This window comes from Carlito syrichta, unplaced genomic scaffold (genome assembly GCF_000164805.1).
Source record: "Carlito syrichta isolate Samal-C Ts95f unplaced genomic scaffold, Tarsius_syrichta-2.0.1 Scaffold307536, whole genome shotgun sequence".
Lineage (NCBI taxonomy): Eukaryota > Metazoa > Chordata > Mammalia > Primates > Tarsiidae > Carlito > Carlito syrichta.
This window is the reverse complement of record NW_007251632.1, coordinates 209295-231376: the sequence shown is the minus strand read 5'-3', so window position 1 is coordinate 231376 and position 22082 is coordinate 209295. Positions and strand designations below refer to the sequence as shown.

General features: G+C 38.4%; 1 long non-coding RNA gene across 1 annotated transcript in view; it reads right to left on the bottom strand.

Annotated features, from left to right (window-relative positions):
* LOC103266893 overlaps positions 1 to 22082 on the bottom strand; it is a 44649-nt gene that overhangs the window by 2366 nt on the left and 20201 nt on the right. Inside the window, exon 4 of the long non-coding RNA XR_504729.2 lies at positions 564 to 684. This is a non-coding gene — a long non-coding RNA (uncharacterized LOC103266893). The remainder of the gene's footprint in view (positions 1 to 563; positions 685 to 22082) is intronic.

Sequence of the window (22082 nt, the reverse complement as noted above, 5' to 3'; positions counted from 1 at the left end):
TCTCTAAAACATTTTTATACTCCCCACCTTTTCCCCCCAAAACTGCCTTTCTTCTTTGTCTTCCTCCATACATCTACCATTGAAGCATTTAATATTTTTTTACTAAAGGGTCTTGCTGTTACTCAGGTTGGTCCTGAACTCCTGGGCTCAAGTCATCCTCCTGCCTTGGCCTCCCAAAATGCTGGGATTATAGGCATGAGCCACTGTGCCTGGTCTGATGCATATATTCCAAAATATGTATTTGCTACCAGATGGCTTAAATTTACTGAGTATACAGACAAAAAAGATGATAATTTATCCACATAGCATCACATCCCATGGTGAGAGCACATAATAAATAGTAACCCAAATCCATATAATTGACATTATCAACACTATATCATGGCTTAGGAGCCCCTTTATCTCTTTTATTTCATCTAACTGATAATCACTTCACAATCTAACAATCTTGTAAGTTTTGTGGAATTCATATATGATGTGGAATTTTAAAATATTATAAATTGAATTCAACATCAAATTGGTCAAAAATAAACAAATAGTATACTACAGTTACTGATTCTTACCAGAATTTTTGAAGACGGAAGTCCATAAAAATGATAAATAAGTACAATGATGTGGATTGATATGGAAATGACAGGGAGTGAAGAAAGTGTCCTTTCATAATCCGGTACCACCTCAGTATAACTGTGAAAAATATGGGAACATTGTGAGATATCACGACAAGCATAATATATAAAAGGTGAAGTTGGCTAATTCATCAGCCACTTTAAAGTCTTCAAATTATTAAAATATTAAAAAATCTTTTGGATTAAAAAAAGGTACTTTATATAAACTCATTATGGTTGATTTGTTTTTGATAATTTATTATCACAATACTTTGAGAATCCACACACAAAGTTTTAATGACCTCATAATGAACTTACCCATTACACTTTCAACTATCTATCTTTTACTTGAACTTTATATGACTTATTATCATATCAGTCTAGATCATACAAATCAAATTCCGGTACCATTCCTTTTTGAGTCAACTCATCTCTGCATAAATTCATCTTTTAAACCACTCTAAAACCATCAACCATCAGCTATCATTCCCATGCAGTCAATGTCTCTATGCAATGATCCCTACATTTATCCAGTATCCTAGCCAGTCACACTTATAAGGGGGGGCATTCCCCAAAATATGGGATCATTTTTTGAAGGGCATCCCCATTGTAATACAGTCGTCTTCCGCTAGGTAAGTGTTCTGGGAACACATAGGTATCAGTGTATCAGCTAGCATTGTGAAAGACTCCATTTGGCTTCAATCATTTTTTTTTTTTATATTCTTTCAACACATTTGCCCATTTAATGATGGGTGATCTATGAGCTCATCTGCCCATGCCATGCGAGTGTTCACCAGTTTCTGACAAAAATGACACGACCCCATGCCCTACCCTCCCTATTCACCTGATCTCATCCTGAACAACTTATGTTTCCTGTATAAAAAAGTCCTCAATAGGACACATTTTGCTGATGTGGAAAAGGTGAAAAAAATGACAGAAGCACTAAAAGGCATCAAAATTGACATGTTCAAAAACTGTTCTGAGTACTAGAAAAAGCATCTCAATAGGTGCAGTGAAGCAAATGGAGATTACTTTGAAGATGACAAAAGTTTAAACATGTAAGAATGGATACACAATTTTTTAAAATATAAATTCCAGTTTCTGTAGGGTCTACCTTCATATATCCATCTATTTAATGATACACACACACAACATCCCATTTTGCATCCATTCCAATTCTAACATCTAGGCATCTACCTATGCTTTCACTAAATAACGATTTCATTGAAGATGGCTGATGTGAGGCAACTAGCTAGAGTCGATGTCTTCTCTGGAAGAAACCAAGATAGAGAGAATTTCCTTACAGCCAGAGAGGAAGAAGACCAGCAGCATACCCCAAGACGACTCAAAGAAGTGATAATAACCAAAGAGTGCAAAGAAGAGAAAAATCCTGGGCTGAAACTTGTCAAACTCTTGTCTATACCACCATTGTCCACCAGCAGCCTCCGAACACAGTGAGGAAGGTGAATAAGGAGAAATCAGGAGTTCTGTGCTCCTACTGAGGACTTAAAGGGCCTCCTGAACTTTGTGGGACTCCAGTTCCTCACATGAAACTGCCTTGTCCATAGCCACTGAAGCCCATGTGGAGTGGTGCAGGAAAAAAGAAATCCTTGAGCAGCACCAGCTGCCATTTCCCAGAAACTCAACTCTTGTGGGCCATGTTGCTGCTTTCCAGCCAGCCTAGGAGGGCTGGGCCCCCACGAATTCCACAGCAGCAGATCGTTCCTGGCTGAAGTTGGATGTCATGAAGACACTTTAGGCCGGCTGCACTTTGACATTCACATAGTAAACTGCTTGAGATCAAGATGTGAAGACTATTACATCATTACATGGAAGAGTGTTAAGAATATACTTTCACCCCCCCTCCTATATTAAAAAAAATTCCTCCACATGTTTGCTCAACTTACCTACCCACTGATAATATTATCCAAAATGAACCAGGTGGGTCTCATTGCCACAGCAACTCTTCTGTGCCTGTCCTGCAAAGCAGCACTACCTCAGTGACGGGGGACTCCCTCCTAATCCCCACTGGGGTATCCAAGAGCCAAAAGTGGGATAGCACTCTTGTAGGGTGTTTAAGCTCTATCCCCTAACTCCATACTCTCTACCCACAAAAGGCTTAAAGCAGAGAACTTTAGGTAATCCCCAGAGTTTCACACTCCACCTAGGTGGGCTGGGCACTTCCTTGGAGCAACACACTCCAAGGAGAAAGAACACAGCCACCATTGCAGTTAGCTTTCCCAAATAAGTGCCACCTCCTGGCCAGAGTCAACATTACAGCCAACCACATAGGATAGAATACCTGTTAGTGGAAGGCATAATTTCCAACCACAGCTAAAACCACTTTCCAAGTGACTAAGGTTGCTATGAGCCACTGCAGAACTTCCACAGTTGGAAAATGAGAAACACACCACCCCAAGGCTATATATAGGCAAGGGAACCCTACAATGCACCCTGCAAACCTCACATAAGAAGCAATCACTGACCCAAATGAGAAGAAACCATAAATATCATTCTAAAAGTTTGAAAAAACACAATTATCCAACACCCCACAATTGACCACACCAACTATTCAGCAAGAAGCCCTAACCAAAAAAAAAATTTTTGAAGCCAGGCTCGGTGGCTCAGCCTGTAATCCCACGCCTTGGGAGGCTGAGGTGAGTGGATTGCCTGAACCCACAGATTCGAGACCCGCGGGTTCGAGACCCACCTGGGCAACTCGGTGAGACCTCATCTCTACAATAAATCAAAAAAAAAATGCCGGGTGTGGTAGTGTGTGCCTGTAGTTCCGGCTACTTGGAAGGCTGAGGTGGAAGGATGGCCGGAGCACAGCAGGTCGAGGCTGCGGTGGCCGGGAGCAGCCACTGCACTCCAGTCTGGGCGACATAGTGAGACTCCAACTCAAAAAAAAAATTTTTTTTTGAAATTCTAGATGTAGAATTTAAAAGCCTGATGATAAAATTGACCAATGAACATCACAAGAAAGTAGAAAATCAAAATTAAAATAAAAAATTAAGACACAAATGAAAAATTATCCAAAGAGAAACCTTAAAAAAAAAAAACTGAAATTCTGGAGATGAAAGCATTATTTATGGAAGTACAAATGCAATGGAAACTTTTAACAGTAGACTAGAACAAGCAGAAGAAAGGATCTCAGAACTATAAATGAGGTATTTGAATTAACCAAGCAGACAGCAATTAAAAAAGAAAAAAACAACAAGAGAATGTAAGTCTCCAAGAAATTTGAGATTATATTAAAAAGTCCCAATCTAGCTGGGCTTGGTGGCTCAGCCTGTAATCCCGTGCCTTTGGGAGGCTGAGGTGAGTAGACTGCCTGAGCCCACGGGTTCGAGACCCGCCTGGGCAACTTGGCAAGACCTCATCTCTACAATAAATCAAAAAATCAGCCAGCTTGATAGTGCATACCTGTAATTCTGGCTACTTGGAAGGCTGAGGCAGAAGGATCGCCGGAGCCCAGCAGATCGAGGCTGCGGTGGCCGGGAGCGGCCACTGCACTCCAGTCTGGGTGACAGAGTGAGACTCCAACTAAAAAAAAAAAAAAAACGCCCCAATCTAAGACTCTTAGGTATTGATGAGAAAAAAGAGAAAGCAACACGTTTGGAAAACCTACTGAGGGAATAATGGAGGATACTTCTGTGGCTTTGCCAGAGAGCAAAACAGCCATATAAAAGCCCAAAGAACCCCAAAAACGTATTGCAAAAAAGTAATCCTAAAGGCATACTATCATCCAGTTATGCAAAATTAAGGTGAAGGAAATAATATTGAGAGCAGTAAGACAAAAGCATCAAATAATTTACAAAGGTAAATTAACAGCAAGCTTCTCAGAAGAAACCCTACAAACCAGAAGGGATTGGGGTCCTCAAACAGAGTACCAGTCAGCCAAAGGTTTTTTATCTCATTAAATGAAGGAGAAATGAAGTCTTTCCCAGACAGTAAATGCTGAGGAATTTTTTCATGACTGGACCAGGTCGACAAGAAATACTCAAAGCAGTTCTAGACACTGAAACAAAAAACACTGAAACATATCAGTAGAACAAACCAACCCAAAGCTAGTAGAAGAAATAATGAAATTCAGAGCAAAACTAGATGCAGCAAAATACATAGTATAAATGAAACAAAAGTTGATTCTTAGAAAAGATAAACAATATTGACAGACTGTTAGCTATATTAAGAATCAAAGAGGGAAGATTCAAATTAGTTAGATCAGAAATGAAAATGGAAAATGGAAACATCACAACTGATAAGATGAAGATTCAAAAGGTCATCCAAGAGAATTCTAAATGCCTCTATGCAAGCAAACAAGAAAATCGAGAATAAATAAATTATTGAAACATACAATCCCTAACATTGAATAAAGAAGAAATACAAATCCTAAACAGACCAATATTAAGTAGCAAGACTGAAACCATAATCAGAAGTCTCCTAACAACAACAACAAAAAGTCCAGGACCTGGTGGACTCACAGCTTCATTCTACCAGACCTTCAAAAATTAAATGAAACCAATTTACTGAAACTATTCCACAATATTGAAGAGAAGGGAATCCTAACTAACTCATTCTGCGAACCCAGTATCACTCTGATACTGATGCCAGGAAAAGAAACAAGAAAAAAAGAAAACTACAAACCAACACCTTATATGAATGTAGACATGAAAATTTTCAACAAAATATTGGCAAACTGGATTCAACAGCATATAAATAGTAAAAATAATATACATTGGTCAAATGGGTTTTATCACAGGGATACAAGAGTGGTTCAACACACACAAGTCAGTAAGAGTAATCCACTACATAAACAGAATGACAAACAAAATTAAATAATCATTTCAATAGATGCAAAAAAGCATTTGATAAATCCCAGCATCCCTTCACGATGAAAACTTTCCACAAAACAGGCACAGAAGGAACATTCCCCAAAATAAAAACCAAATACAACAAACCCACAACCAATGTGATCCTGAATGGAAAAACAATGAACACATTCCCCCTCAGAACTTGAACAATACAACCATCCCCACCTTCACCACTCTTACTCAACATAGTACTAGAAGACCTATCCGGAGAAATCAGGTAATAAAAATAAATAAAATGTACCCAAATTGGAAAAGAAGAAATCAACATATTTCTGTATGCCAATGATATAGGATATATTCTATGCCTGGAATATCCTGAAGACTCCTTCAAAAAAGTCCTGGACTTATAAATGAATTTGGTAAAGTTTCAAGATACAGAATCAACACACACAAATAAGAAGCACTGCTATACACCAACAGCGACTGCAATGATAATCAAATCAAGAACTCAGTCACATTTACAGTACCAGGTAAAAGGATAAAATACCTAGGAATATATTTAACCAAGGAGGTGAAAGACTTCTACAAAGACAACTACAAAACTCTGATGAAAGAAACTGTAGAGGAAACAAAGAAATGAAACAACATCCCATGCTCATGGATTGGAAGAAGCAACATTATTGAAATGATCATATTACCCAAAGTAATCTACAGATTCAACACAATTCCTATCAAACTATAAACATCATTTTTTACAGAAGCAGAAAAAAACAATTCTAGAACGCATATGAAATGAAAAAAGAGCCAGAATAACAGAAGCAATCCTAAAAAGGACAAAGCTAGAGGCATCACATAACCTGACTCCAAGTCATACTGCAAGGCTGTAGTAACCAAAACACTATGGTGTTGGTACAAGGGCAGACACATGGACTAATGAAACAATCCAGAAATAAACCCAAATACCTACAATCAATTTATATTTGACAAAGCAGAAAAAAACATGCACAGGGGAAAGAACAAATGGTGCTGAGAAAATTGGATAGCTACATGCAGAAAAATTATACTCGATCCCTATCTCTCCCTATATACAAAAATTAATTCAAGACAGATTAAAGATTTAAATGTCAGTCCCAAACGATTAAAATTCTGTAAGAAAACCTAGGAAAACTCTTATGGACATCATCCTTGGCAAAGACTTTAAGTCTAAAACCACAAAAGGAAATGCAACTAAAACAAAAATAACTGGGAATTTATTTCTATTGCACAGCAAAATACATAATCATCAGAGCAACCAACATTCGGAATGGAAGAAGATACAGACAACTATACATCTGAAAAATGATTAATACCCAGATTAATACAAAAACTCAAGTAAACCAGCAAGAAAAATACAAATAACCTGACGAATGGGCAACTGACATGAACAGACATCTCTCAAAAGAAAATATAAAAATGGTCAACATGTGAAAAAATGCTTAACATCACTCATCATCAGGGACATGCAAATAAAAACCACAATGAGATACCACCCTACACTGGTCAGAATGATCATTACTAAAAATTCAAAAATCAATGAATGCTGGAGTGGATGCAGAGAGAAAGTAATGCTTATACACTCTTGGTGGTAGTGTAAATTAATGCAACCTCTATGGAAAGTGGTATCAAGATTTTTCAAACAACTAAAAGTAGATCTACCATTTGATCCAGCAATCCCACCACTAGGTATCTACACAAAGGAACAGAGGTCATTATATAACAAAGATTCCTGCACCCACACGTTCATAGCAGCACAATTCACACCTGCAAAAATGTGGAATTAATCTAAATGCCCATCAGCAAATCAGTGAATAATGAAAACGTGGAAGATATCCACTATGGAAAGAAATAACGTCTTTTGTAGCAACTTGGATGAAACTGGAGAACATCATACTAAGTGAACTAATTCAGGAACAGAAAATCTGACACCATATCTTCTCACTTATTAAGTAGGAGTGAAACTAAGGATATTCAAAGACATAAAAAACGATATAATGGACACTGGAGACTCAGAAAATAGGGGCAAGGAGTGGAGAGACCAAAAAAAATCACCTATCAAGTATAATATGAAGAGGTGGGGGTGATGGGTACACTTAGAGCCCAGATCCAGCCTACATGAACCTCCCAAAACTATTGAAGTAAAATTTTAAAAAACAATTTCATTGATGTATATCCATATATACATCCAACTGGCTTTTCAAAACATTCATTCTCACTTCTTGCAACCAGCCATCTACTTATATATTCTAAATTCCATCATTCTTATATTATTCCATCTATCCAATTTTACATGAATTCATCAGTTATTATATCCTAAACTCCATAAAACAAGTATTACAGCATTCATCTTTATGTCCAATCTTGCATTATTTTATTCACTAATTATTAATCATGATACACAGAAAATTTCATTTATCCTTCTTCCGTCCATTGATCTACACTTAAGTCTATCCACTTTTACAGCAAAGATTTAAACCACCAATCCAACCCTCCTTTCTTCAGTGCATACAGTTTGCTTGTGGTTTTCCACCTATATTCAATTTGAAGTGACACTAACTTGAAAATCTTACTGGTTTAATACAACAAACATTTACTTCTCATTCATGAAAAAAAATTCCCTGTGAGTCTAATATGGTAGCCTCAGGGAAATTTTGCAGATGACAGTTCATTATTACAAGGGCATTCTCCTCTTGTGGCACTGACACAATACATGGCTCTATGATCACCACACATAACAGGGAGAATCATATACAGGCTACTAAAGTCTTATGCCAGCAAGACAAATGTTCAACAAACATGAAAAGACACTTAAAGTCACTCAACATCAGAAAATGCAAATTAAAATCACAATGAAATACCACGTTTCACCAGTCAGAATAGCCAATGTTAAAATTTCAACAAACTATAGATGCTGGTGTGAATGTGAAAAAAAGGATTTTCAGTTTACGTTTTTAGATGAGTGAAACTAAAAGGCCATGATTGTTTTAAGATTTAAATTAACTTGGACCCCATTTCTCAAAAAAGACAAAACTCTGTAATGCCCCTATAGGACATATTCTACAATGCCTACTTTAAAAGTAAGTAAGTAGGATAAGTGGAATGGGAAAATGTACCCGCAAGCAAAGACAGGAACAAGTGAGCATCCTTGAAGGCCAATAAAACATTCTCTACTGCAGTAGATAGGGCCTTCGAAATACCTTTCTAAATAAATTTCAAATTTTCTATGGAACAATGATTATTTTCACATTTGAAATCTTAAACTTGGGAGTTTTATTATGGTTGCCTTGTCTCTTCTCCATCATTGTGGACAGGAAAGCAAGGTGCAAATAAGTATCTTTTTTTTTAATTATAAAGATGTGGGGTACAATTCAGGGTTAGGTATACAAACATTGATTATGCAGTCACCCTTGCTGATGAGGTACGTCCCTCCCTCCCCTAGTAGTTTCCCTCAACTGCCAATCCCACCCCCTCTCTCCCAGCAATTCCCCTATTGGGAATATACCTGGAGGAACTCAAATCATTCTACAAAAAAGATACCTGCACACGTTTGTTGCAGCTATTCACAATAGCAAATAAGTATCTTTAAGGTTAACACATTGCTGGGCACAAAGCAAGAGCACTGAGACCTAAGGAACAGATTAATGCAAATCACCTCATCAAGAAGTAACAGGACAACCCCTTCGGGTCCCCTCCCACTGTGGGAGTTTTTCTATCCTCTCAATAAATACTGCCTTCAAAAAAAAGAACTAACAGTGCTGAGCAATATCAGACTTTTAGCTGGATGAGTTTTTCCGTTGTTCCCACTGTAAAAGCGGTAAAGTATACCATGTAAATAGAACATAAACCCTGTATTTGAGACCAAAGAGGTCTTCTTCAGTAGGCATTAGTAGTGCTTATATTCTTTATTCTTTCCTTTTGAAAACATGACATATTCTTGTTGAACCTCCTGAGTGGGAGGACCAGTAAGATGGAGACAGGAATGGTCAGAGTGTGCCTCTGCATAGGGGAATGTGTGTAAGGACAAATCTGTGTGTGTGCGCACCCACACAAGTGGATAAGTGAGTATCTGACTGAGGGGGGACATGTGAACAAGTATCTGGGGTTCCCCAGCAGATGTGGCCTCCATTTACCACTACTCTGAATCTGGCACCCACCAAGCTCAGGAATATCCATCATTCTCAAGGTATTCGTTGGGAAGAAATGGCAGAGATAAGCTGCCTCTTGGTGCCTGGGGCCTGGCCTGACACCACCATCTGCAGCAACAGGTCAGGCATTGGCAGCAGGGACCACAGAAAGCTGGGGGAGGAAATCTGGAGCTGAGTCATACCAGATGACTCAGGCCACAGTCATTTTCTCTTTCCAGGAACCTGGGCAGACACACTTTAGCTTGCTACTTACTGAGTAGCCTGCACGTTGAAACTGAGGAACAGTTAAAACAACAAAAAAACTTTATAAGTCTTATGACACAAATAAACTCTCACATATCAATAGTCAGCCTACTCGTGAATGGAATAAATGCATCACTGAAAAGACACAGAGGGAATATGGATTTTAAAAAGCACAAAAAATATGTTACCTCCAAGAAACACATCTCAATATAAAGGAGACCCCCGTGCTAAAAGTTAAAGACTGGAAAACAAACTTTCAGGCAAATGGAAAATAAAAGAAGGCAGGAGTCCCTATCTCAATATGAGATAAAACAACCTTCAAGCTATAAAAGATTTTAAAAAATACTGAAGGACACTACATAATGACCAAAAGTTCAATGCATCATCAAGAAATATCCATTATAAATATATATGCACCCAACACAAGAAAAACAGGATTGATAAAGAGACTACTAAGTAAACTAAAAAAGGATATTGGCTCTAACATTATCATAACTAGGGATTTAAATACACTACTTTCAAACCTAGATAGATCATCAAGGCAAAAAATTCCCAATATGGAATTCTGGACCTTAATTTAAGGCTTGACAAAATGGACATAGTAGATATCTACAGAACACCACAGCCAACAATCACAAAATATACATTCTACTCATCACCATACTCCAAGATCAACCACATCCTCAACTTAAATCAAGCATAAACAAATTTCATAAGACTGAAATACTACCATGCATCCTATCAGACTACAATAGAATAAAAATAAATTTTACCAACAAGATCCTCCCAAAACACACAAAGACATGGATACTAAACATCAAAATGCTGAAGAAAAACACAGAAATTAAACAATTCTTGAAAAAAAAGACACATCTTACCAAAAACTACTGGAATGCCTTGAAATCAACACTAAGAGGAGAATTTATAACTCTGTGAACACACATCAAGAACATACAAAGATCACAAGTCAACAAACTAACAAATCACCTAAGGAAGCTAAAAAGGCAAGACCACCAAAATCCTAACATCAGCAGAAGAATCCAGATCACCAAAGTAAAACCCGAAATACAGGTCATAGAAGACAAAAATATTTTTCAAAAATCAACAAAATGAAAGGTGGTTCTTCAAAAGGATAAACAAGATTGATGGAACCCAAGCCAGATGAACCAAGGAAAAGAGAAAAAACCAAAATAAACACAATTAGAAATGCAAAAGAGCAAGTCATATCTGACTCCAAAGAAATACAAAATATTATTAGAGATTACTGTGCACACCTGTATAAAAACTAATTAGAAACCCTAAACAAAATAGAGGACTTTCTGACATCACACAATCTCCCAAGGTTGAAACAAGAAAAATAGAAACCTTAAGTAGACCAGTAACAACCCTGGAAATGAACTCTCTCATAAGAAAATTAACCAAAGGAAAAAAAAGAAAAGCCCTGGGCCAGATGGCTTTTGAGTATAATTCTACAAAACATACATTCCTAAGGTAATCAAGATACCAATCCTATTGAAAGTATTCCAGGCAATCGAGAAAGATGAAATGCTCCCCAAATCATTTTTTGAAGCTAACATCACACTGATACCTAAACCGGGCAAAGACTCAACAAAGAAAGAACTGCAGGTTAATATCCCTGATGAATATAGATGCAAAATTTCTCAGCCAGTGTGTACCAAATTGGATCCAATAACATGTCAAAAGTTATCCACCATGACCAAGTAGGCTTCATTCCCAGATTACAGAGCTGGCTGAACATCCACAAGACCATAAAAGCAATTATATACATCAACAAATATAAAAAAATAAAAATAAAAAAGACAAACCACAAATTTAAATCATTAGACACAAAAAAGGCTTTTGACAAAATGCAGCATCCATTCTTAATTAAATCATTGAACACTTAAGGTATAGGGGGAACATAGCTCAAAAGAGTAAGAACCATCTACAATAAACCCACAGTCAAGATATTGCTAAATGGACAGAAATAAGAAGCATGTCCACAAAATCCAAACAACACAAGGTTCCCCACTCTTATCCTTCTTGTTCAACATAGTGTTGAGAGTTATAGCTAGAGCAAGCAGACAAGAGAAGGAAATCAGGAGTATCAAAATAGGAAAAGAGGAAGTAAAGTTATCTCTCTTTGTGGACAATATAATCCTATACCTGGAAAACCCAAAAGAAACTGCCAAAATCCTCCTTGCACTGATAAAAAAAACTTTGGTGAAGTCTCAGGGCATAAAATCAATGTGCAAAAGACAGTTGTATTTTTATACACCAAACACAAACTGGGCAGAGAACCAAGTAGAAACTGCAATCCCATTCACAATAGTCACAAATAAAATAAAACAAAACAAAACAACATAAAATAAAATACATTCGCATATTCCTCACCAGAGAAGTGAAAGAACTTTACAATGAAAACTACAAAACAGTGCTCCCTAAAATCCAAGACACAAACATATGAAAAAATATTTGCTCAAGGGATGGAAGAATCAACATTGTTAAGACATCCATTCTACCAAAGGCAATCTACAGATTCAATGCAATACCTATTAAATTACCATCTCCGTTCTTCCCAGACCTGGAAATACTAATACAGAAATTCATACTGAAACAAAAACAACCACATATAACAAATGTAATCCTCAGCCAAAAAAATAAAACAAAAGGCATCACATTCTCAGACTGTAACATTTATCATAAGGCTACAAGAATCAAAACAGCCTCGTATTGGTACAAGAACAGACATATAGACCAATCGAACAGGATAGAGATTCTAGAAGCAAAACCTCAATTTCTCAGCCAACTCATCTTTGACAAAGCCTCTACCACCAACCACTGGGAAGAGAACGTATTCAGTAAATGGTGCTGGGAAAAGTGACTGACCACATGCACAAGATGAAACAGGACCCCAACCTATCACCATACACAAAAATCAACACTAAGTGGATCAAAAGACTAAACACAAAACCTCAAGCTCTAAGAATCTGAGAAAATGCAGGAGACACTCCTACAGAAATTGTAATAAGCAAGCAATTCCTTATTTAAAAAAAAAAAAAACCCAAACTGCCATGACATAAGAGATATGGCAGACAAGTAGTACCTCATTGAACTAAAAAGCTTCTGCAAAGCAAAAGGAACCATCAGGAGAGTGGGGAGGGCAACCCCTTTGGGTACCCTCCCACTGAGAGAACTTTTCTGTCCTCTTAACAAATCCTGCCCTCAAAAAAGAGAGAGAGAGAGAGAGAGAGAGAGAGAGAGAGAGAGAGAGAGAGAGAAGGGAGACAGCCCACAGAATTGGGAAAAAAAATGTTTCCAAACTGTATATGTGACAAAGTCCTAAAAAAGAAACTCAAATTGTTGAAAGGAAAAAAAACAACAAACAGCCCCATTAAAAAGCCGGCAAGACACTTCTCAAAAGAAGTCACATGGGCAGCCAACAGACACATGAAAAAGTGCTCAGCCTCACTAATCATCAGAGAAATGCAAATCAAAACCACTTTGAGATACCAGTAAGAATGGTCATCAATAAACAACAGATGCTGGCAAGGATGGGGAGAAAATGGAACACGTCTACATTGTTGGTGGGAGTGCAAACTAGTTCAACCTCTTTGGAAAACAGAATGGCAATATCTAAAAGAACTAGAAACTGATCTTCCATAGGGACCAGCAATCCTCCTATTGGAATTATACTTGGAGGAACTCAAACCATTCTACAAAAAAATGCCTGCACATACATATTTATTGATACACTATTCACAATAGCAAACACATGGAACTAAATGTGCTTCCCATCAAAATGAGACAGGATAAAAAATACGGTTCATATGAAGGATGGAATACTATGCAGCCATATATAAGGGAAAAATTCTGGGCTTTGCAAGAACTTATATGGATTTAGAGTCTATCATACTCAGTGATCTATCACAGAAACAAAGAATTGAGTAACGCCAAGCTTGGTGGCTTAGCCTGTAATCCTGCGCCTTTGGGAGGCTGAGGTGAGTGGATTGCCTGAGCCCGCGGGTTCAAGACCCGCCTGGGCAGACGAGACCTCATCTCTACAATAAATCAAAAAAGTTAGCCGGGTGTGGTAGCACATGCCTGTAATTCCAGCTACTCAGAAGGCTGAGGAGGAAGGATCACCAGAGCCCAAGGCTGTGGTGGCCGGGAGCGGCCACTGCACTCCAGTTTGGGCGACAGAATGAGACTCCAACTCAAAAAAAAAAAAAAAAAATTGAGTACCACATGTTCTCAGTCATAAGGGGACCCTGAATACCTATCACAGTACTACAATGAAGGGATTGGCAGTAGCAGGAAACTACTCAGGCTGGCGGGGGGAGGTAGACACACAACATCAGTTAGGGTGCATGATCCAAATCCAGGTGAAGTGAGGTCCAATGGGCAGCCCAAACTTCACCTGTATGTAGAGCATTTATGTACACAATCCTAACATGTTCCCCACATCATAAAAATAAAAAATAAACCGGGCTTGGGGGTTTAGCCTGTAATCCCGTGCTTTGGAAGGCTAAGGTGAGTGGATTGCCTGAGCCCGTGGATTCGAGACCCACCTGGGCAGCTTGGCGAGACCTCATCTCTACAATAATTCAAAAAATTAGCCGGGCGTGGTAGCGGGTGCCTGTAGTTCCAGCTACTGGAAGGCTAAGGTGGAAAAATCACCGGAGCCCAGCAAGTCGAGGCTGCAGTGGCCGGGAGCAGCCATTGCACTACAGTCTGGGTGACAGAGTGTGAGACTCCAACTCAAAAAATAAAAAATAAATAAATCCTATCTGCGCAGCCAAAAAAACAAAAAACTTCTTCAGTTTCAGACGGCCACATGATTAATTTCCTTTGTATAATTTATCATTGGACATTTAAGAGGTATTGCCTGATTTTTCATGTACTGTTTAATAGCTACAATGGACAATTAAAAATCTTAAGTTGTGATGAAAGCAATATGAAGTATTACTCTGCGTGTGACATCCTGTGCATGTACTACTGCCAGGAGCACACAGCACAGTTAGTTACTGTGAGAGTTACATGTTTACATTTTTAAGTTACTTAGGTTTAGAAATTATCTTTTGTAAACTGATCTATATATTCTTTTAAACACATATCCATCAGTTCATCCATTCTTATATTCTTACATTACAGGAACATTCATTTTGCATTCTCAGTATAATATTTCCAAAGAAAATATTTTTACCTTTACTCCCCTTTGCACTATACTGCATGTACACACCGAAAAACAAATACAAATGTACTTATATATTCGCACATGCATACCACACCCTGCATACTATATACATTCTTGTTTCACAATTCTATTCAAAAGGCATTTTTGAATCTGTTAATGCACACAATAATTCGCTTGTATATAACCTACTTGTGACTCTAATATTACTCTTGCGAATTTGATATTTACATATTGATTCATCCACTCCATTATCTCTTAGTTTATCCACCACTCAGGCATTTATCCAGTTATCTAATGAAGCAATTTACCACTTGTCAATTTCATCATAACACATATCACCAGAAACCTGGCCAGAGCTCAGTAGAACTGAGGGTTTTATATAGTCCTCTGGCTTAACTGGACTTTTAACCCACTACTGGAGCTCCAATATGCATGGTCACAAGGCTAAATTACCTTACCTTCTGGCATTACAACTGTTACATAGAATCTCATATATTGCTGATTATGAGTTTCAAGAGCTACCTCAAGTCATTATGAGGGAATATAACTGCAGAGAGGCACTCAGGATATTTTGGAAACTGGCACTGCTTTGCTACCGAAAGCCTACTCATTACTCCACGTATTTTAACATGCTACTTTCATACTTAAGTAGCTTTTCAGTAGTTATTTACTCGTCTTCTCATTTACTGTGAGAGTTACATGTTTACGTTTTTAAGTTACTATGCTTTAGAAATTAAAATGTTGCAAAAATAGTGAATCCTAAATGCAAATTTCTCTATTTATAACTTATTATATACTCAGCACACCCTTTCATCCCACAACTAATTTGCTTATGTAATATTCCACTTGACAAATTCTGCTGAAGATCCTCTAAACTTTCAGCAACCATCTATGCACAAAACACAAAGATGGTTATCAGTAATGGTACTGAGAATACCATAAACATTTTTACTTCATATCTCCCAGCTCTCCCCAATCTTCACTTACATCCCAGAAGTTCTCACGTAATAGTATAGAAATATACATTAGTTCTTGTTTCTGTTTCATATTATTAGATGTTCTATGAAGCCGAGCACAGTGGTTCATACCTGGAATCCCAGTACTCTGGGAGGCCAAGGTAGGATTGCTTCAGCCCAAGAGTTTGAAACCAGGCCGGGCAACATAGCAAGACCTCATCTCTACAAAATAATAAAAAATAAGCAGGGCCTTGCTGGTGTGTTTGTTGTCCCAGCTACTCAGAAGGCTAAGGCTTAAAGAACACTTGAGATCAGAAGTTCAAAGCTGCAGTACGCCATGACTGGATACTGCACTCCAGTATGGGCAACACAGGGAGATATAACTAACGAAAAAAATGATGTACAATGAACTTGCCACAAATTATATATGTAAATTCACTAGATATTAAAATCCTATCTATTAGTTTTACATCTTACACTCCCATCAGCAACACATGTTTTTGACTGACTCCGTTTGTTTAAAGAAACTGTTGTAAAACTTTCAGGCTTTTATCAATTTAATAGTTGTCTTTTCAACTATTATTATTATCATGGGCAAATCCATGCATCCTTTTACATGGTTAGCAGCATTTCATATTTTTTACTGTATTCAAATAACTTCTTTGGATTAATGGTATTTTTCCCCAATTTTGGTATTTTTTATATGTTGAAGATCTCACTATTCTTATGTGACATTACAAAAAACTTTTTCATCATTTGATATGTACTTTTCTCATTTTATTTTATCAATATTGCTTTCATACTGATTCTGGAATATTGCAAATCATCAGAAATAAATTTTATTCAAAACTGAAGAGGAATTCATCTATTTTTTGAAACCTATTAAACTCTGCAACTTCAATTAAACCTCTGAATGGTTTTAAATACTTTTTGCTGTATATCACAGGGAATAGATTAAACCCCTTCTACATTTCGCTAACAATGCCCTGTACTGACTGCATGTAACTTTATTACACTTTCTATGTATTATTCAACTGGGTCATAATAGGAATTTTTCTATTACTTCATATATTAGCATACCATCCAAAATGATTCTAAGTACATGATTTCACAAGGTTTTCACATCTGTGATACCTATCCATCATCCATTCATTCCCAATCTGTACAAAGTTATCCTATTCTTATATATCTTTTCACCCAAAGAAAGTTAGTCAAAATGTCTAGCTTCAGAAAACAACATTCTTGAAAAAATGAAATTATAAATTATCTGAAAATTTTCTATACCATATTTTTCAAGTGTAAATGTTCACATTGTCCTTGAAGAATGAGAATACCCTGAAATATGTACATACTCCCATAAACAAAATATCCTGAACACAGAACAAAAACCTTTTATTTTATTCAAAGTCCTGGACGGACCAGGTGAGGAGGCTCACGTCTATAATCCCAGCACTTTGGAAGGCAGAGGCAGGAATGCCTGAACCCAGTACTTCAAGATCAGCCTGAGCAACTTGGTGAGGTTGCACCTCTAAAATAAATCTTAAAAATTAGCTGAGAATGGTGGTGCATGACTGTGGTTCCAGCTATATCGAAGGGAGGCTGTGGTGGCCGTGAGTATGTCATTGCACTAAAGCCCGGTGACAGCATGACTATGATTCCAAACAAATAGTAAACATTGGGAGATAGATAAGCGGGATATAAATCAAATAAATGGCATTGTTGTTACTGACTTAAAAATGAATACAAAGAATATTAAGAATATGATTCTAGATTCTTAGTTGTCCACTGTTCACACTGTAGTCATTCCCTCATGAAAAATGAAGAGTGACACATCTCCAGCTCAAAATCGTTTTTGTTCTTTTCAAATAAAAAGCAGTGGGAAAAGGGGAGAAACATGAGAGTGAGAAATATAACCAGTCTAAAGATGACAGGGGATGGTACTAATTTTTCAGCACAGAATACTAATTTAATAACTGACTTCCATTAAGATAAATAAAATGCATTAACACCCATAACTTCCTAGATTCAACACTCCCTCCTTCATTGCCACTTGCTAAAACTCATTGTTTTCCCATTAACACTGACAGAAAATCACACAATATTAAATGACTTACCTCACTATTGTGACTAGTTAACAGATTCAAAAAAATCTTACTGAAAATTGACATCACATTGATTAAAAACATACTCATTTCATTATTTTACCCACTTATTTTCTATTTGATTTGCTAATGCACTCTCCCTTAATAAACAGGAATGCTAATAAATTAACAGCAGTTCCGGTAAGAGAACAATGGCATAGGCAGGACCCTGAGATTCTCCCAAAGTGAGCTCCCCAAAAGACTCTTACTATCCTTCCCCTACCCCCCTGCCCACTGCCAGTCGCACTGGTCCAAGGACCCACGCAAGGCCAGGTATTGAGGCCTGCCTCTTGGCTGCTACTGCTCCACTATAGGCAGCCCATGCCCAGCTGTGTGGAGATCTCTGCTCCCTCCCCCGGCTACAACATCTCACCTGGCAGCCCTTGGATACTGCCTTGTGGAGATCTGGGTTCCCTAGCTGCCTACACTGATATGCCTGGTACTCAGCAGCTGCCAGCTCTATCCCGGACTGGGAGCCCAATCCAGCAGGCCTGGTGCTCGCTCCTCAGAGTTCCATCTCTCTGCCCTGGGTTCTGGAACCATGCCCAGTCCTATTTCAAGCCGCTGTCACCCTGCGAGGCTCTAGCACCTGGCCCTCAGAGATACCAGTTCCATTCCTGCCCTGTGGGGCGGGCCAAAACTGCTATCACCACTCACCACAGACCTGTGGTGCTCCGCACCCAGCTTGAGACTCCGCGGTTGTGTAAGGGAACAGCATATCTTCTTTTGTTTTTTTTTTGAGTTGGAGTCTCACTGTTGCCCAGACTGCTGTGCAGTGGCCGCTCCCAGCCACCGCAGCCTCGGCCTGCTGGGCTCCCATGATCCTTCCACCTCAGCCTTCTAAGTAGTTGGAACTACAGGCGCGTGCTACCACGTCCAGTTGATTTTTTTTATTTATTGTAGAGTTGAGGTCTCGCCTGCCCAGGTAGATCTCGAACCCACAGGCTCAGGCAATCCACTTACCTCAGCCTCGCAAAGGCGCGGGATTACAGGCTGAACCACCGAGCCCAGCGGGAACAACATATCTTAAGGAGGTGCTGATCAGCCGCTCTCAGCTCTCAACTCCAGAAGAGGGAAATCCCAGCTACCCCCTCCAACGCAGGCCTCTGGCAGCACACCAGATCCAGCGCCCAGCTGTGTCGCTGATCCCATGGCCCGATATAGGGGGTCACCCATGGACCAGCGGTGGGGAGAAAGTATCCTAGAAAGAGGAGTCACCCACCTCAGCCATTTCCCAGGCATCCATTTGCATTGCCCCGCCCATCTACAAGAAGCCTCTATCTTGGTTTCTCAGGGAACATTGCTAAACAGGAGACAATAGGCCTACCCCCTATACTGAATCGGATACAGACAACTCAAGCCTGTGGCAGACCTCTCAGGCAGCAAACAAAGGGAATCAACCCAAGCTTGGAATAAATCTATCTGCTTGCAATGAAAGCAAAGGGGAGAGGCCAGAGATCAGAGCTGGAGACTTTAGACATTCAGAAAAGACTCCAGAGCTAGTCTGATTTCTTATTTTGATTTCTGATTTAATTGTTTTGACTTGTGCTTGCTTTTTGATTTAGACTACCTGTTTGTGTTGGGGAAAAATGCATCAAAAGGCATAATTTTATTGGACTGTATGTGATTACCAGAATGCTTTAGGGAATTTTCTTTGTCTGTCAGTTTTTCACTCTTTTCTGGCTTTGTGTCTCTTTTTCAGTGTTAGTTGGTATGTAAGTCTCTTTTCCCTCTCACTCTTCCCTCTCTCTTTTTCCTGACCCCCGCCTCCATTATTTTCCTTTTTCGTACTTCCTTTTGTTCCAGGGAACAAATCTAAACCCTCCTGCATGGACAGATTGCAAGGCAGTAGAAAATGGGTTCCAGTGTGCCCATGCCCCTGTTGGTGGATACTGGAATCTGCAGATAGATTCTGAATCACAGCTTCCCCCCAAATGAAACCTCAAAATTGCAAAAAGTACAGCCCCCAATCCACAGTCCAGCCTCAAAAGTGAACAAAGCCAGAGGACCCTCAAAAGTAAGAACAGGAGATTGAAAAAAAACAGTAAAAACAACCCCACCTTCCTAGAAGAACAGAATTGAAGAAGGGGAGGGAAAGGGGGAGAGAGAAAAACCTACACAAATGAAGAAAATCCAAAAGAAGAACATGGATTTCTCCCAGACCCCTGGGAGGGCAGACACTGATTTCAGAATGCAAACAATGAAGAGCCCCCAGAATGACTGATCTCAAACTACAAACCTAGATATCAAGGCATTAATGGAGAGATTAAAAAGAATTGAGAAGAGACAAGAAGAACTAGAAAGGAGTTGATAACTCAGATACCAGTAGTAAAGAATACTGTGAATGAAATAAATAACAAATTGATAAGCATAGAAAGCAGAATTAGCCAAGCAGAAGAAAGAATCTCAGAGCTTGAGGACCAAAATGCAGAACCAACCCAAACTGTCAAAAACAGAAAAAAAGCTTAAAAAGACAGAACAAAACCTTGAAGAGATGAACAATTACTTCAAGAGACCAAATTTAAGAGTAATTGGACTTCCTGAAACAGAGAGACAGACGCCATCTCGAAACAAACATTCCATGAGATTATTGAAGAAAACTTTCCTCATCCCATCAGTGACCCAAAAATTTAAACACAAGAGATTCAGAGAACCCCTGAAAGACAACAAATGAGAAGATCAACTCCCAGACACATAAACAAATACCTAAACAAAGTAGTTATAAAAGAAAAAATCCTAAAGGCAGCAAGAGAAAAACACCAGATCATCTAACATGGAAGACCAATTAGAATACAAGCAGATTTATCTACAGAAACCCTGCGGGCTAGGAGAGCTTGGAGCCCTATCTTCAAAATTCTAAAAGATAAATAATTTCAAACAAGAATAACCTACCCAGCCAAGCTAAGCTTCATCAGTGAGGGTGAATTAAAATCTTTCACAGACATACAATCCCTAAGAATTTATGCTCCCACCAGACCACCTCTACAAGAAACACTTAAGAAAGTACTAAGCACAGAAGAAAAGGAAAAAAGAACAACAACATTATTCACAAGAGTACAGGAAAAAGAGTAAAACTCACACGAACCAAACCCAAAGCCAAAAGGAACACAACAAACTAATAGGAACAACAACAACAACTCAATAAGAACCTTATGATAGGGATCAACTCTCACATTTCAATAATTAGCCTGAATGTGAATGGAATAAATGCACTACTGAAAAGAAATAGAATGGCAAAATAGATAGAATATCACCAGGCAACAATATATTGCCTTCAAGAGACCCATTTCATTACAAAGGACATGCACAGACTCAAAGTAAGAGGATGGGAAACAAATTTCTAGGCAAACAGAACACAAAAGATAGGAAGAGTCACAATCCTAATTTCAGACAAAATAACATTTAGGCTATCAATCATTTAAAAAGATACAAAAGGCCACTACATAATGATAAAAGGTTCACTCCATCAACAAGAAATATCTATACTAAACATATATGCACCCAACACAGGAGCAAGAACTTTCATAAAGCAGCTTCTAGGAAAACTCAAAAAAGATATTGTTCCAACACTATCATACCTGGGGACTTTAATACCCCACTCACAACCCTACACAGATCATCAGTACAAAAATATAAGCAACGAGATCCGAAAACTCTATGTGACTCTTGACCAAATGGACTTAATTGATACCTACAGAACACTCCACCCAAAATATACATATACATTCAACTCATCACTGCATAGAACATACTCTAAGATAGACCACATACTTGGCCATAAATCAAGCATAAACAAATTTAAAAGATAGAAATTTTGTCATGCATCTTCTTGGATCACATCAGAATAAAAATAAACATCAATACCAACAAGGTTGCCACCAAACCCACAAAGACATGGACACTAAATAGCATGATGCTACACAACTCCTGGGTCAATGATGAAAT